General features: G+C 37.9%; 1 long non-coding RNA gene across 1 annotated transcript; it reads left to right on the plus strand.

Moving 5' to 3' along the window:
• The first annotated feature begins 288 nt into the window (after positions 1-288).
• LOC311592129 lies at positions 289-15829 on the plus strand. The gene is made up of 3 exons (XR_014777302.1): positions 289-389; positions 1029-1121; positions 15589-15829. It is a non-coding gene; the product is annotated as an uncharacterized lncRNA (long non-coding RNA).
• The last annotated feature ends 918 nt before the right edge of the window (positions 15830-16747 follow it).

A 16747-nucleotide genomic window follows, 5' to 3' on the forward strand; every position in this document is an offset into this window, starting at 1 on the left:
CCTTAAATATACCAGCAACAGCTAAATCACACCTGAGAAACCAGAACCTGGCAGTGGCTTGGTCCACTGGTTGGGTGCGCCGTAGTCCCAGTCTGACACAGAAAGCCCACAAGGCTTCTATGAGTCCTTAATCCATGACAGGAGCCTAGAATTCTGGTTCTGGCACCAGTGAAGGAAAAGGCAACAATGGCACCATGGTAACTTGTCTATGAAGCAAGAGAAAGATGAGATTAGTAACAGGAGGCATGATCTTCCTTCTGCTGTGTCCTTTTTTCTTAGCTTGTTTCCAGAGGATCTGCCTATGGCTGGGGTGGCAATGCCCTCATCAATTAAGACAATCTGGACTTTTTCTCTGCTGAGGCTTTCTGATCAGATGATTCTAATTTATGGTGAGTTGACACTAAAACCAAGCATAATAGTGAGGAAGTTTAGAGATTGGGTTAATTTAGATGGGAAGACTAATCTTAATTGTGGGAGAATAATCTCCAGGCATGGTGCCCTGGACTGATGAGAAAGGATGAAGTAGTTAAACATTAGCATTCATCTTTCTATGCTTCCTGATTGTGGTTGCAATGTGACCAGCTGCCTCACATTCCTGCTATGATACCTTCCCCATTATGATATACTGGGACCTTAAACACTTTCTTCTCAAAATTGTTCTTCAAATACTTTATCACAGTAATGACAAAAGTGACCAACACATACTGAAATTTATAGTCAGCTTTTGTTTACCAAGACAAAACTTTGTGTTGGGCAAAACTACTTCATATTACTCCAGTATAAGCAATCTTTACTCCAGAATTGATTTACATTTAGCAAGCATTCATTGTTAATGTAGATGTTGTGGTGGTTTGAATGCAAATGGTTCCCATAGGCCTTTAGGGAGTGGAACCGTTAGAAGGTGTGGCCTTGATGGAGGAGGTGTGGCCTTACTGAAGGGAATATGTCACTGGGGGTGGGCTTTGAGGTTTCAGAAGCTCAGTGGACTCACAGTTGCTTATTCTCTCCTCCTGCTGCCTATGGGTCAGTATGTGGAACTCTTGGCTCCTTCTCCAGCACCATGTCTGCCTGGGTGCCACCATGTATCCCACCATGATGACAATGGACTAATCCTCTCAACTGTAAGCAAACCTCAACTAAACATTTTTCTTTAGAAGACTTGCTGTGTCACGCTGTCTCATCACAGGCATAAAACTAACTAAGATATTATCAATATCATATTTTTTTAACCCAATGTATTACAATAATACTTAATGGCTATTTGCAGGTGAATTCCCTGTGGTGTTTCTGACCCTAGCAGCTCATTTGTAAACAAGATAACACTGAGGTCAAGTGTGACAAGAAGAATATTTGTATAAGGTATTGAGTGCTCTGCCCAGTGCAAATAGACTTCTATTCTCACCACTACCTCACATCACTGCAGTGGCCTTAGCAACTATGCTGAATGAAGAATGGATGGTCCAAATGTCCTCCATTCACTAAAACATCTGATACCTGAATTCTCCATCAAAGCATATGCTGAGGGAATGAACAAATAGTCACTTATTCCCAGTCTAAGACAAAAGAACTTCTTAAATATTTTCCTGTGTATGTGTATATGTATATACACATATAAACGCAGGTATACATATCAAGGCATTTATTTATGATAAAAATTTTTACTTGAAAACAATTCCTTACTATATGTATGTGGGTGTACACATATATATTCACTACGCATGAAAACTATTAAAGACAAATAAAACACATACTAATGACATCATATGCCTTTTCCTTTTTACATAAAGAAGCAAGTCTTTGCTGAATATTTGATATGGCAAGATGGAACATCTTATTGAAACTTATGTCCTGATGCTAAGTTGAAATTAACTCCACAACTTTATGGAATTTAAGGCAGGAACCCAGACAGCAAATTTTAAAAATAAATGTTAACTCAACACAAGCCAAAGATAGAATAGTTTGACATTCCAAGCTGAGGAGGCAAATATTAAAACTCTATGTTTCTCATTATTAAATTATTATGTGTCCAAAAGAGCAGAACAGTTAGCATGCTGATAAAAATACTTCAGTATGGGTCTGGTGAAATGGATTAGTGTTTAAAAGTACGTACTGCTCCAGCAGAAGATCTGAGTTCAGTTCCTTTTCCCAGTTCAGTGGCTCACAGCTGCCTGAACTCCAGTTCCAGGAAATATAATACCTTTTCTGACCTTCACTCACGTACAGTTACCCCAACACAGGCAAAGACACCTACATAGACAGATACACTCACACACAGTTAAAAATGAGAACACGGTGATTTGTAACATTTAATAGTCGCAGATCCCAGCCAAGGTATTTTAGACAGTGCTGACGGCATGGCCTGGTGGATCAGAACGCACAGTGCAATGTGTGCTTCTGTGTGTTTGGTTTCAAGACTGCAGCAAAGTCACCAGATAGAACATGGACAAGCACTGGTGGAAACACGGGATTCGCTCTGCTTTTATTATGAATTCACTTTTGGTGGTTTCTTGTTGAGAAATCTTTTACTGTTAGTGGCACCATGTCCAGGCTTTGCATGGGTTCTGGGAACCTACTCACATTCTCACACTTGCTGGGCAAGGACTTCCCTGCTGAGCCATCTCTCTAGCCCAATTGACTTCATATTAAACTTGTCTAAGGAAAGTTTTATTTTCCCTCTCTCTCCAATGATTTCTATTATATTGCCCCTTGTTTCTTCTCAAAAGTCTTCTCAGCAGACATCTGTATACTTGTGTTCTGTGACAGTGAGTCAGACATGCTGTCATGCTGTGTATGTATGTGTCTTCCAAGTTGGTATGAAGGACATGTCCTCAATGCCTAGAATTTCTAGGAGATTTGGCAATAAAGAGTCCAGTCTTTAAGGAAGCATTTCCTCTGGGTAGGAAAATAATTACTGCTCTTCTCATGTAAGCCAGGTGGGACAACTGAGCTACATAGGTCTTTCTTTGCGGATGTCATACCCAAACATCCTATGTTACAAGAAGCAATCACAGCAGTTGGAAATAATTCATTTTAATTATGCTTGTTTTCTTTCTTTCATCCATTCTTTTGTGCATTTTACCTCTGTGAGTGAGTGAGTGAGTGTGTGTGTGTGTGTGTGTGTGTGTGTGCTTGCTTGCATGTATGCTCATTCTGCATTCACAGAAGTCAAAAGATAACCATCAATTTCAATCCTGACCTTAACCTTTGTTTAAGGCAGGGTTTCTTTGTTATTTTTTCCACTGTATTCTAGGCAAGTTAGCTTTCATGTATTCTCCTGTCTCTGCCTTATGTCTCCCCATAGGATGACAGATATTTTCTGTTACCTGGCTGAGTTAGATTGTCACAATTGTGTAGTATTGTAACCCAACATATCATCACTCTGGCTCTACCATTTTGTTTAATTATGTTGGCAAGTCAGCTGTTCCTGTATCCCAGGCTGGCCTCAATCTTGCTATGTAACTATGGATGACTTTATCTTGCACGTCATTACTCCACATTTAGGTGGTGCCATGGATCCAACACAGGGCTTCCTGCATGCTCGGTAAGCACCTTTCCAATTGAGCCATTTCCCCAGTCCCAGTTGTGTTCTATTCTTGTTTCTGTCACAACCTTCATTTAATTCATCCCACTTAATGAGCATGACAATGCCATGTGGATCTTAGAATAACCTTTTACAGAAAAGAAATCAAGATCGAACTGAGGAGGATATTAGTAATTAATATAATTTCAATGAGTATTAAATTTTATATTTTATTTTATGTAATCATCTCAAAGAAGATGTAGTTGGTGAGATATCTCAGAAAGTAAAAGCCCTTCCCACAGAAGTCTGATAACCTGAGTTCAATCACAGGTATGGTGTAAAAGTCTGTATGGTAGCTGGTATTTATAATACCAGCAGGATGGAAAACAGAGACAGGGGAATCTACAGGAAGGTCATGTGCACAGCCCAGGTGCAGAAGAAATGAAAGACTTTACCTCAGAGACAAAGTAGTGGGATAACTGAGTCTCAGAAGTTGTTCTCTGACCTACCCAGATGTGACAGAACTCATGTACCCACATACCCCACACAGAATAAATAAATTGTTTAAAAATAAGTAATTAAATTAAATGATGCTGCTGGTTTTGATTACAATCCTAGTTAACTGTGATCTTGTGTGTGTGTGTGTGTGTGTGTGTGTGTGTGTGTGTGTGTGTGTGTGTATGTGTGTGCGTGCACATGTGCGCACCTGTTTAACATGGACAGAAGAATAGTGAATAAAGGAAAATGTGATTTATATATACAACAGATGTTTTGGAGCCCAAACATAAAGGAAGTGGGTATGTCAATGTCAGTTTGTGCTTTTATTTGTCAGATATGATTAGGAAACCATATTGAGATCTCACTGATATGACTTCACTGTCATATACAGAAGACACTCTTTCACAGCTCATTCTAATCTTTCTTTCAAAGTGTTCCCTGAGTCTTTCGTACTTGGAGTGTGCTTCAGGTATGTGAACTGGAGCCAAGTACCGCACAATTTGATTACTTGTGGTGTATTGTAATGATCTTCTGCTACAAAAAGAAGCTTCTTTGATGAGGGGTGACTGATATAACTATCGATATAAAGATAATTATTTAGAATAGCTAAACATTATTCTAGAGGAAATCTCAAAAACCCCACCCCTCAATAAAGAGTCATAGATAATTCATGGTTGGAGAGAGAGAGAGAGAGAGAGAGAGAGAGAGAGAGAGAGAGAGAGGAGAGACCCCTAGTTGAGTGGCCAGAAGTAAACACTATAACAAAGTGGCCAGTCAAAAACACTAAATAATGAACTCAACAGGTTGTGTTTATAAATGTATATGCATATGTATATTTATAACAACAGTAAAGAACAGAGACCATGAATCTGAGGACTGGAGAGTATGACATGGAAGGATTTGGAAGGAGAGGGAGGAGGGTAATGATGGAATCATAGTACTCACATGTGAAATTCTCAAAAAGTGAAAACAATACTAAAAAAAGAAAAGGAAGTTAGGCCATTTTCACAAAATTGTGTAAAACAGGAGATATTCATATTAAGCAAATTAAACCAACTGCAGATGTGTTTTCTCTCATTTATGGTTCTAAGAGCTTATATAGATAGTAAAATCACACACACACACACACACACACACACACACACACACACACACATACACACACACACACACCTTCAAAACTATAAAACTGCCTAGGTCAGAATGGAGATAACAGAAAGGAGAACAGGAGAGAAATGGAAGAGTGGGGTAAGAAGGGAACATATGCACATATGCTTAGCATATAATAAACACTGTATATAAAAGCTTGAAAAATATCTTTTTCATATCTTGTAGGACTGGATTAGAATTGAGCAAGTCAGAACATTTCATTAAAAATTTAATTAACACATCTATTTTATTTTATGTCACCTGAAAATAAGAACATTTGAACATTATAATAGACCTTATCTATCATCTAATTCAAACTTCCAGAAAGCTCCTTCACATAGTTCTTGACTGTAGCAGCCAGATGCTACCCAAACCCTGTGGAGACTGTCAGGCTGCTGCTGCTGCTGCTGGTGTGTGTGTGTGTGTGTGTGTGTGTGTGTGTGTGTGTGTGTGTGTCTGTGTGTGTGTGTTTGTGTTTGTGTGTGTCTGTGTGTGTGTGTGCATGTGCCCACACATGTACATGTATAAGTTAGAAGGCCAGAGGCTGATGTCAGATATTGTGTCTCTTACTACCCACCTTAATTTCTGGGACAGGGTATCATACTGAGCCTCAAATTTCTCTATTTAGGTCAACTTGCTGGCCAATGAACCTTGGAGAGCCACCTGTCTCTACTTCCCAACAATGGATTTACAAGTGTATGTTTACCATGCCTGGATCTTTACTAGGGTAAGGGGAGCTGAACACTAGTCCTCATGCTTGCTTGAGGACTATTTTCCCAGCTCCCTGATGGATGACCTGCGTCTAGCTCTTCAAGTCTGAACATATATAGCAATTTCCTTTTCCAAGGGATGACAAAAGCCAAAGTGTGAACTCTTGATCTTATTGAAATAACTCCACTAGATCAAAGCTGTATGGTCTCATAAGACTGATACCATTTCCTCTTTAGTTTCCTGCAGTTCAAGGTGGGGAAGGGATTGGGAAAGCAATAGACAAAAGATTCATGAGTTCAATCTTGAAGTCTCTAAGTTTTATTACTTTTATTAATTTCATAATGACTTTTTTTTCTATTTTCTTTACCCTCTTGTCGTTGTTTTTGCTGAAATTAAATTTGCATTTTCAATGGGAAGCAGACATTTGTGCACAGTGGAGCTAGGTGCTTGGGGAAAGAGGGAGTTGCACTGGCCGACCATGGGCCAGTCGGCCTGGAGAGAGGCAAAGAAATAGAAATTTCTGAACTTCCTGTTAACATCAAGAAAGAAAAGAATTTGAAATTGAAGACAGGCCAAATCCACAAACTGGCTCAAGAGACTCTCCTTAGAGAAATTCTCCCTAATGCAGAAGAAATTAAAACTCTAACCAAGGAAGCAGGCAAGAACAGCCATAATCCTCAGAGAGAAGCCAGACCTGAGCCACAATCAAAGAGCAATATCAGGAAATGCTACAATAATGAGAAAGAAACGGAGCAAGACAGCGGAAGGGGGCCAAGGGATGCTGTGTTTTCTTTCGCTTGAACAGGGAAGCTAGGGAGTGTGTGCTTTGAAACTTCCCAAGAGACTAAACAAGAAATTATAGCCTGCAGAGCAATTGCTTGAGAAGTAACAAAGAGGGTTGAGATGAACAGCAACAATGGGGCCTCTAGGGGTTGGCCTTCAGTTTTAACCCTGTGTAGCCCGCATCTGAAGGCATCCTCCTACAGTGGAACCAACAACACACTTCTTCCACTGTGAGGGCACTGCCTTGCCCAGTGAGTGCTATTCGTGATGGCCTTGGACAGTGATGCTGGGAGGAGGAGAAAGGTGTAACCTCAGGAAGCCAGAAGGCAGCACCACATGCAGGGAAGGGTCTCCTTTCCCTTGAATCCCCCCACCCCCGCCCCTGCATACATGTGAAGGAGCTTCCTCTCACTTTTTCTTTTGCTGTCTATTTTTCTTCTTTCCTTCAACTAAAAAGTAATTGTTGTGCATTTTACTTTGCACATCAGTGGGTCTCATAACTGTGTGTTCAAACAAGCATAGATTAAATAGTTTTCCAGACAATTTACATGTACTTTGTAGTACCTACAATGGTTACATCTGAACTAAAAATGTAAAATATTTTTTCATGTTATTATTTTCTAAGCAATTCAGAATATCAATTATTCATGTAGCATTTGCATTATATTTGACATTATAAGTTATTTAGAGCTGAGCTAACATACATGGTAGGGGATGTATTGATTCTTTGCATAAAGTACACCATTCTATGTCAGGGACATGAAGATCAATGGATTTTTTTTTCATTTTATGGATTTAGGAGACAATTCCATGCAGAAAATAAAGTAAGAAGTATCTGTCTATCATCTATCTATCTATCTATCTATCTATCTATCTATCTATCACCTATAAATCTATCTATATCTATGTATCTATTATTCTATCACCTATGTATATAATATATGTATGCATGTATGTATTATCATCTATGTATGTATGTATGTATGTATGTATGTATGTATGTATGTATCTAGCTATTTATCTAGCTTTCTATGCATCATCTATCTATATATCTATCATCTATCTCTCTCTATGTCATATATAGAACATGTATATCTGTAATCAGTAACACTTTAGAAATTAATTTAAATATATTTTGAGAGTTTCTTGCATGAGCACTATATTTACCTTGGTTTCATGCCTCCTTCCACCCTCAATCCTTCTCATCTTCTCCTCCATACTTTCAAATTCATGACTTCTTTTCTAATTATTGTTTCATATATATGCATATGTATGTTTAAATGAAGCCTAATCAATCCATTTAGTGTTGCTCCTTGGGTTTTGATAACCTATCAGGAGGCTTGCCCCTTGAGAAAACTGATTCTACCTTTCCAAGAAGCCATTACTTAGTTACCTGTAAATTTTTATCTAAATCTGTGAGTCATGGTCCCTTTGGCAAACCACTATCACCAAAAATGCTTACATCATGATTCATAACAGTAGCAGAATTAGAGTTATGAAGTAGCAACAAAAATAATTTTATGATTGGGCGTCACCACAACATGAAGAACTATATTAAAATTAGGAAGGTTGAGAGCCACTGCTGTATGAGTAGACCTTGTAAAACTCCCCTCCCCCCATGCTGGTGTGTTAACTGGTGTGATAAGCAGGTACTGTTTAGGAAACCATTTTGAGACTTCATGTGTTCAATTTCTCTAGCATGTACAAAAGACACGGTTTCACAAGCAGATATTCTGGTCCTTTGGCTCTTACACTCTTTCTAGTCCCTCTTTCAAGTTATTCCTGGACCATTGACATAGAGATTATGTTGTAAGTGTATCAGTCGTAGATTTGCACCCCATAGTCAGTTGTTCTCTGTATTTTGACCAGTTGTGGATTTCTGTGATTGTCTCAGTTATAAAAAGAAACATTTTTTTTGATGAAGGGTGAGAGGTATATTCGTCTGTGCACATGAAAATAAATATCTAGAATATAGATAGGAATTCAATCAGTTTAAGAAAGTGACAGTATTAGGTCTCCTGTAGGGGTCTGTCTATGATTTCACGAGCCATGGGTAGTTACCTAGGTTTCTAGAACTCAGCATGAAGTCCCTTCTATTGTCTTAAGTCTAGTTAGACAACTGCTGAATGCCCCCTAAGTATAACTACTACTACTACACTCAATGGTATTTGGGCAGTGCTTGTTTTTGTGGTTCATAGACTGTACATCTGGTTAGGACTGTTGCTTACTTTTTCACCTATGTGATTGCATAGCATGTTCAGATTGAACTAGTTCCAGGAAGGAGGCTTCTATTTCACCTTCTGTGTCCAAAGTATGTAATGTCTTCAGAAGATCTGGGAGTCGATCAAGGGCAACAAAAACAGAATGTATTCCCTCCGTTGGAGTGTGCCACACTCACACACACACACATATGTTGTAGTAAAGGGGATAGTCATATCTACTATTAATTACATATAATCATTGTTGAAGTTATTATATAACTTGCTATTATATAAATAACAGACCCAGACATCTGCTAGATTTTAATACACCTATACATTGGACCTGGGCAGAAACTAATCTCCTATGCTACCTTGTTATCTCCCAGCTCAAAATCCCATGCCATTTGCTATAGTCTTTTCTATCTGGGCTACTTCCCCATCTATAATTCCAATACATACTTTCACATGTTTTCCATCTGATCTTTTACTCTCCATCTCTGGATGCTCAGAGCAAGATCCTCCCATTCTGTGGTTCTGTTTTATGCTAACCCATGGAAATTCCTTTCTTCTTCCTCCTCTTCCTTCTCTTTCCTGTTTATCTTCCTCTCCTATGATCCTTCTCTTCCAAACCTGAGAACATTTGCTCTGCCTACTTCTCTTTTGCCCTGTTCAGATGTAGGCATTAACTTATTGGTCATTCAGGGATAATTTGGAGGCAAGTTTACACAGCATCAATTTTGTTATATGAGGGTTTGTTTGTAGAAAAGTAAAAACCCCAGGGGATTATAAATTAACACCTGAATGTCTGGTGGTTCAAGATCAATCAACACACACACACACACACATACACACACATACACACAACTAAAGTAGAACATATATTCATATATATATATATATATATATATATATATATATATATATATATATATATATGAGAGAGAGAATGTGGCCTGGAGCTCACTGTGTAAAGCAGTATAAAGTGGATCTCACAGACATCGACTTATCTCTGTTTCCCAAGTGCTGATATGAAAGATCACTTATATTATTTTGAAGTTTCTATGAGTAAGATGACTTGTCTCAAAAAAACAAAAACAAAACAAAACAAAACAAAAGGTTCTCAAGAGTAGTTTTGATTTAAAAATATATATATAGTTTATGATTCTTGGTAGTGGTGGTGGGGATGCCAGGAGGCATCATCACCCCACAAGTTGTAACTTCATTTGAACTATATAGAACATTTTTATTAACATAAACACTTCTATATTAACTATTTTTACACATTTTTTCTCTTTATTTCCATTTCAGCTTCTTCTGCTACTTTTTGATGGGTATTCAGAAGGGGTGGGGGTGTTTTAGTATTCCACTATGGTAGGTTGATCCAGAAACACATCTAGTTTTATTATCTGATAAATATGTTATTCTGCTACTACTTCAGTGGACTGCAGCAGTGGCTTCTGGGAGTAGTTTAACCACCTGCCATGCCAAGTTCACTAGCATCAAGACAAAAAGTTTAGAGAGGGGTCACAATGGTGTATGTGTGTGTGTGTGTGTGTGTGTGTGTGTGTGAGAGAGAGAGAGAGAGAGAGAGGGAGAGAGAGAGAGAGAGAGAGAGAGAGAGAGAGAGAGAGAGAGAGAGAGAGAGAAAGAGAGAGAGAGATCAGGAGAGCGGTAATATAGGTTTTAGGTGTAATGAAGATAAGGAAGTGGAATAGTAGGCATGGAAGTGCTTAATTAAGGAGAGGCACAGAGTAGGGGAAGTAAAGGGTTCAAGGGAAGACTATTCCAAAGGAATGAATGGGAGAATGTTTTAAATAATAATAATAAAAAGACAAAGGAGCACAGTTCAATGGAATGTACCATGTACCAGGATATTATTGAGTGTCAGAAAAATATGTGTATAGCTAGGAAGAAACAAGGTTGTATATACCTTGAGATGGCAGCTAATCTAAATATCTTCTTTTCTATATAACAGTGATCATGAGCTAGGGAGATGGCAAAGTGGTTAAACCATTTGCTGGCCAGAAGGCCAGTAGAGTTTGTAACACCAGTATCTATGTAAATGTTTGTCCATAATTCCAGTCTATGCAGGCAAAGCTAAGGAGTCACCATGGATAAAGGAGATGTACAGAGTAAACTGGTTTACAAGACTAGCTAGATCTGAAAGCCATGGGCTTAACTAGAAACGTCTGCCTGAAAAATACAAGATGGAAGGGTAATCAAAGAACACTCCAAATATCAACAGCAAGCATCCACATGCATCAACGAGTACTGAAAGACACATCTGTCCACACATGTGCACAGCATACACCAAACACATGAAAAGAAGAAAATGAAAATATCCTAATTATTATTATAACAAGTAAACTTTATTTTGTTTTCCAAACAAAGAAACAATCTAAAACAGTGTATATGTTCACACCAATAACAATTGTGTAGTTGACAAGAACTTTGTAAGAGGTGGAATGAATATGATTAAAGATGTTATAAAAATTTTCTCAAAGAACTAACTGGAAAATGAGTGAAACAAAAAGAAACTTTCGCTACATTAAAAAAAAGACAGAAAGAAAAATAACTTGGATGAAGCTGCTAAAAATATTATCAGATGACATTTTGTTTTTTTGTAAGTAATGATGCTACAAAAGTGATACCATAAAAAAAAGTCAAGGGATTTTTTCCCTTAAATATCAAATGTTTTATGCTTAAAGCTTTTCAAATGAATATAATGAAGATATATTCATTAAATGGTATCTTCCTATCTAATGAAGATATTAGAAAGTCATGTCACTTAATTAAGCAAAACAGCATACTCTTTTCCTGGGATTCATGATGCAGACATTGATGGTTTTTAGATACTCCACTGTATTTATATTTTTTCTTTTAATGTTCATACTAATTCATGCTTAAGGTTTTCTATTCCCTGTGTTATGAGCTTGATATGATTGCTAAGTTTCTACTGTCACCAATCCTACAATTTTGCCATGATCTTCTTACTCACTACTTGTGCTCTCTTTTACTGGTTTACATGTCTCTGTTTCCTCAGTGGCAAGGACAAAATCTAATAATTTCTAATATCCCTGGCACCTAATGCAATAAGACCTGGCAGTTGTTCAATATAATGTTGACTGAAAATGTAATTGATAGCTATTGCAATTGACGTGGGGGAAGGGTAAAATTATACCGCAGGTAAGACTCTCATAGCTACATCATCGTCTTTTCATCCCTCGAGACCTTAGACAATTGAAGAACCTATTCCTCTTTTACTTCACAGGAAGAAAAGCCTCACAGCATAGTTGAATTTTGAGTGGGGAGAAGAACCTAAGAGAGTCTTGAATTAGCTACTTGTTGCTGTGAGAAAACACTCCGACAAAAACCAACTCAGGGAAGGGAGGGTTTATTTAGACTCACAGTTCAAGGGTATACCCATCATGGTGGATAGGCATGTTTTTCTACAGCCCAGAGAAATGAATGTTAGTATTCAGTTAGTTCTTTGTTTCCTTTTTGTGCAGTCCAGGATACCGACCCATGGGATTCTGCTACCAACAAAAGGCAGTAACCCTCATCTCAGTTAACACACCATTCTAGAGGGGAAAAGCCCTAGATAACTTGTCTCATGAAGTAGAAAATTTAAGGTATCTTTTAAAAATCTCTTGCTACCTAAAGAACTTTCTATATTGCAGATATTTTTGTCTTATTTTACAAGCAAGAGCCTAAGGTTGTGTGAGGCTAAGTAATTCAAATGTAGTGTGGGAGGCTTCATTTAGACTCTGCTTGCCTGTTGCATCTCTGGCTGCTCAAGAATAAATATCTATGGCTTCTTGTTTAAAAACATAGCCTACAAAAGTATTTTACGGCAGATGTGTGGTGTGATGAGGCCAAGTAAATCTTAGTGATTATTAGACATTAGGGCAGGAGTGGAGCAGCAGGGAGGAAGGGATGGGTCCATTACAGAGGAAGAAAAGAAGCAGTTGAAAAACAGCGAAAGCTTGAGGAAAATGGAGACATCATAGAACTGAGAAGTAGACTTAGGTGCAGAGGACATTGCAGGCAAGGAAGCTGAGGAAGGCCAAAGTGGTGAGAATAACCAATAAACATAGAAGACCATTAAGGAATGCACAGTCATATCTCCACCTCCCCAAGGATCTGGTTCAAGAACAACTTGAAGGCACTAAAATCACATAATGTTCCAGTCCTTCTGAATATGGTACAGTGTTTGCATATGACCCACATGCACCATCTATGCTTTAAATCATCTCTAAGTTACTTACAATACCAAATACAATATAAGAAGACATTGTATCTCTTGCTTAATGAATAAAAGGAAGAGAAAAAATATATGTTTACACAACCTTTTACACATATTTTGATACCTGTTGGAGGACTAAATGAATTTGACAGCAAACAATGTAATAAAAATACAAGGTCAAAAACCCACATAAAGGTGTACATGTGTGGGAACATGTACCGTGCTGGAAAACAGGGGACAACTCTGTGGGATTAGTTCTCTGATTCCACATTTATGTCAGTACCAAGAGAGCATTCTAGGTTTCCAGGCAAGAGCTTTCACCTGTTGAGCTATCTCACTGGACCCAGAAAACAATGAGTTTCAGACCTTATGTTTTATTATGTTATTTATTGCCAAATGCAGTTAGGAAAACATAATTTATAAAATAATACATAATTTAAAAGTAATAATGTTCCTTCCTCTAGAGGAGAGAGATAGATTTTTAGTGGGTTGGGGATGAATTTGCTTGCGTGAATGGCCTAACATTGAACCCACTATAAGCAGTCAACAAACACTTCAGTTTTCTATGTGACAAGTGCCCCTTGAAGAGCAGAATTTTGCACAAGAGAAGAAAAGTAACAATGTCATAAGATGAATGGTTGGAGTTTGAAACTATCATGTGAATTGGAGCAGACAGCTTACAAATATATGCATATATATGCATTCTCTCAGTGTGGGTGACAATGACTGCACTGACTGTGGATTAAATTAGGCATGTTGGGAGCAAGAGCTTCAACAGGAGCAGCATATTAAACCATGACTGAGAACATCTCTCTTATCATTCTGATTTATGGTGGTCCCATCCAGGACAAAATGGTTTATTTGGTTCCATCTCTTACCTGCTCATTTTGAATGAGGATTTTCAAGAAATAGTCATTAATTGTAGTTTACCTTATTGATTTTGGCTTTGGCCAGGCAACTCTTTTTTTTTTTTTTACCTATAATTACCCCCTTTTATGGGTGGCAGCTCACCCACTTACCAGCATTATGACAATTTTCTTTTCACTGGAAATCTCACCTAAGTGTCTACTTAGGACGTTCTTTACTTGATGTGGCTGACATGTTAATGGGAATTCTCTGCAGCAGTGAGCATTGAAAACTGAAGAAAATATGGGAAAAAGTTGGGGCTGAAGCACCCTGCATTCCAAGGCCTGCTGTAGAATACGACATGGAAGACAAAGAATTCAGATAAAAATTTAAATGGATAAGAGTCTCACATATGTCAGAATTGAAGATGCTGAAATATCCAGATGCTTTGAATAAATACAGTGGATATAAATTTGGAGAGTTACATAGTTCAAATATTCTCTCTCTCTCTCTCTCTCTCTCTCTCTCTCTCTCTCTCTCTGTGTGTGTGTGTGTGTGTGTGTGTGTTTCTTTTTGTCCTTCCCTATCACTCCTTTGTGTAGCATGGTGTGTATGAGTGTACATGTACATAGATGTACTTGTGCTTATCAGTGCCTGTGCACATATGTGCACATGAGTATGGAGTCCAGAGGTCCATACCTGATGTCTTAGTTCATCATTCTGTAACCTACTCTTTAAAGTAGGGTCCCTTATTCCATGTTCTACTATTAAGGCAAGATTCCTCTTTGAATCTTATTATTTAAGGTATGTTCTCACGCTGAACCTCTCATGATTTTAAAGCAGGATCCCTTTTAAACCTGAGTCTATTGCAGAACCTGAAACAAGGTAACTTGATCAGTCTGTATGACCAGGGAGCTTTAGTCCTCATATTTCTCTTCTCTATAATTCTGGAGTTACAAATGTGTGCTGCCATGCCCAGCTTCCCTGGGTCAATGAGAATCTGAACTTACACGGTAAGCACTCAATGTACTTAACATTTTCATTATCCCTGGATCTGAGTAGTCTGAGGTCTTCTCATGCAGTCATTAGGGTTTGATAATTTCTACATTATGCTAAGGCTAAAGCCTATTCATTTATTTGATTAATGATTAAATACTTTTAAGTTAGGGAAATAAGTAATGTGTAGGAGCTTAGAGTCAAATGAAACAATTTGAACATAAACCAATGGATTATGGAATAGGATTAGGGTGATAATTAGTAAAATTGAAGAGCCATTTGAATTTCTACAAGAGCTAGGGCAAAGGGACTTAGGTTGTTTCAGAAAAGAACACAGAGAGACAAATAATGGAAGGAAAGCATTTATCGCTTTGCAATAGTTCTAGCCTATGTTTCTCTTCATTTCTATGTGGTTTAGGAATAATCAAATATCATCCTGCTCCAAGAAAGGAGATATCAGCTGTGTAGGTTCTTCAAGAGCATACGCTTAGAGTGAAGGTGCAGGCTATTATAGTTATGAGCAATTTTTCCACATGAGAAATCCAATATGTATATTTTTTTGTTGTTGATTAACTAACATTTTGCAACTCACAATGTTCAACAAGAATAAAAGATATTTTTGTTCTTATTCATTGCAGTATATGCCATGAAGAACAAGATTAAGTGGATGCCTTCTAAAGACTTAGTACCTGTCACACCAGACATCATCAAACGTGCTGCCATGAGGGAAATTATGACCCACATCTTCCCCTAAGGAATTCACAAAGTGTCAAAGGCAAAGCTGCAGATAGAACACACAGAGAGCAATAAACAATTAAAATTCTGCTTTCTTAAGCCACCATGTGGGGATAAACTGAACCTGTGGTGGTTAATGCCAATGTGACGGGATCTAGAATGACCACGGAAACAAATCAATCTCTGAGCATGCCTGTGAAGAGGTTTTCAGATTGTGTTAGTTGTGGTAGAAAGACCTACCATGTAGGTAAAACCATTCTATGAGGTGGGATCTTGAACTGATCAAAAGTGAGAAAGTGAACCAACCGCTAATACTCATATTTCTCTCCTTCTTGACTGTACTTACAAAATCATCAACTACTTCATGTTCCTGCCACTGTGAGTTCCCTACCAAAATGGACTGAAGCTTTGAGCAATCAGCCAAAATAAATGCTTCCTCTATTAAGTGGCTATTGTTAAAGCATTTTATCACAGTACAACAAAACTTCTGAACAATCCAGCCATCATCTTTGTCTTCACTGATGTGGCAGTATTGTTACATGGTCTTTGTTCTCAATGATATTGCTGTCTCTGAAGCCCCTTCAGTTCCAGCAATCTCCAAAGGATCTCTCACGTATTTCTAAGTGTTCACATCCTTCATATTTTTCTTTATTTTAGCAGCTACAAGGTGTTCAATGAATGCATCCTCATGCCCATCCTATGCTTCAATTTGTGCATGATTGCTGTTCCCTGCTGTCATATGTAACCTGCACGTCTGTTTCTCAGATCCACATACATTCTGATCTATTTCACTTTATCCTTTAGAATCACTGAAATCGCCCTCTATGATTTTCAAGACCAGCAAGGTTTAATATGTAAAGTTTTAAAAGGAAATCCAATCAAAGAAAAATAGAGGCATATTTTTAAATCTAGTACTATAAAACCCTACATAGCTACTCTCTAAATTAAGACCACCTTTAAGGCATCCTAGTTAGAGTTTATCTGATGCCAGGAACTACATCAACAAATGTGAATTGTGATCAGTGACGATCTCTTGGCAAATGGTGGCTCTATTGATTTATC

The sequence above is a fragment of the Acomys minous genome (assembly GCF_964271855.1).
Source record: "Acomys minous genome assembly, chromosome: 1".
NCBI classification, from domain to species: Eukaryota; Metazoa; Chordata; class Mammalia; order Rodentia; family Muridae; genus Acomys; species Acomys minous.